Source organism: Raphanus sativus, chromosome 6 (assembly GCF_000801105.2).
Source record: "Raphanus sativus cultivar WK10039 chromosome 6, ASM80110v3, whole genome shotgun sequence".
NCBI lineage: Eukaryota > Viridiplantae > Streptophyta > Magnoliopsida > Brassicales > Brassicaceae > Raphanus > Raphanus sativus.
This window is the reverse complement of record NC_079516.1, coordinates 27,869,602-27,871,412: the sequence shown is the minus strand read 5'-3', so window position 1 is coordinate 27,871,412 and position 1,811 is coordinate 27,869,602. Positions and strand designations below refer to the sequence as shown.

General features: G+C 39.5%; 1 long non-coding RNA gene across 1 annotated transcript; it reads left to right on the top strand.

Annotated features, from left to right (window-relative positions):
- Positions 1 to 239: 239 nt before the first annotated feature.
- On the top strand, positions 240 to 1,557 carry LOC108830097 (uncharacterized). Its single transcript, XR_001946138.2, has 2 exons — positions 240 to 1,144; positions 1,245 to 1,557. It is a non-coding gene; the product is annotated as an uncharacterized LOC108830097 (long non-coding RNA).
- Positions 1,558 to 1,811: the final 254 nt, after the last annotated feature.

The window sequence follows — 1,811 nt, the reverse complement described above, 5'->3', positions numbered from 1 at the left end:
TTGTGTGATGATGGTGATGATAGATGACAATGGTGATTACGATAGAGAGAGAGAGTTAAAGGAAGAAGATAAAGTTTATGTTTTTGATTGATTATTTTAGAAGTGGCCAAAGGCCTTACATATTGTTTACTAAACCAGAAATACTAAACCAAAGAGATTAAATAACTAAACCAAAAGGATAACCAGTTTATCCTGTCACAGACTGAAGAGTATTAGCGGAAGCTATCAGACTTTTTTCTCTCCCTCTTATCTTCTCCATCCTCTCTCATCTCCTGACCACAAACTAACCACCGCCTGCGTTCTTCTCTCCGGCGTCCGCCGGAGGAGTCTCTCCCTCTCTCTCTCGTCTTCTACTTTACTGCTCCGCGACCTCTCTCTTTCCCGTGCGAGATCCTGGGCTGTCATGTCTCTCCGGCGAGTTCTCCATGCGCAAGGAGTGTCTTTCCAGTGACGTTTGGCTTCTACTGGTTTCTTGGCGAGGCGTGACAAGGTCTGTTTCGTGGAGTGGTCGGCCTGTTGAGTTCGAAGCAGACCGATTCTTCAATTCAGATCTACTTCGTCCTTTCCGCCCTTGTTGGTTTTGGGAGTCTCGGTTTGCTTTCCCGCTCTGTTTGGTGGTGGTTTCGGCCTGCACCGTTCTCTGAGTCGGGCTCCAGATGTGTCGCTTGACATTGGAGGCGAGGCGAGCATAGAGTTTTCAGTACTGAGCTCTTTCAGGTTCGTGTGGGTTGGAATAAATGAATGCGATGATGAAGCCGCATTTTCAGAATCAGAACCAATCTAAGGAATCCGAGGCGGCAAATCTACGCTCGCTAAAGGATCTCGAGAGGGAGAGAAAGGAGAAGGAAGAGTACAAGAAGATGGAGAGGAAGAGCGAGGAACTACTGATCTGGAACGAGGAGCTTTTGATTGTGTTAGATAAACAAGAGGAGGAGGAGGAGGAGAAAAGGCAGAGCAAGTATGATGACTAAGCAAATAAATGTGATGAGATTGAGATTTGAGAAGGAGTGTTCGGATTTAAAAACACTCTATGAAGATTCTAAGAAACTCAACTTTCGTCAAGGAAAGAACAATGTGGCTATGGAAGATGATGTATTTGTGGTGGGTGAGAATCTCAATATGAACAACAACAACACAGTTGCTGGTATGTCTGTTTTTCTTTCTTTCTTATAATGTTTTGATGAAGCTCTTCGTTATGTAAACAAAAAAAGGTTTTGTTTTTGAATCTGTCTCTTTGTGTGCAGATGCGATTGTGCTTGGTGACGAGAGTGATGCTGAGAATGATAATCCCACAAGAGAGAGCAACATAAACACGGAGTAAACACTCCACTGTGTGATCACTTTCTTCTTTGTGCTTGCTTCTAGTGTTGTTGTATTGCCAGTTCGTTGACAACGAAGACTTGCATTCACTTCAAAGGATAACTTAGGTTTCTTTTATTTTGATATGTTAAAGCTTGTTGAGGCATTGGTTCGTAGATGAATTTCCTAGACGTAGCAAATGAAATAATGTATGTATTGAAAAATTAATGAAATATAATTTCTCATATTTAGATCAAATTGCAATGTTTTGATTTACATTTTGCACTACGATTTATGTGATAATCAAAATTTCAGCAATAATAAATTTGAAAAAAAAATAGTAATCTTTTATTTCAAATTCTAGACCCTAAACATGCCCTAAATCCTAAATTGTGAATATTTCATCATAAAATCTTAAGATACACACAATAAGTAATATGATAAAAAGAAAATCTAATACTGATAATAAATTAGAAAAAAATATTTTTTTACCTCATCTAAACCCTAAACAT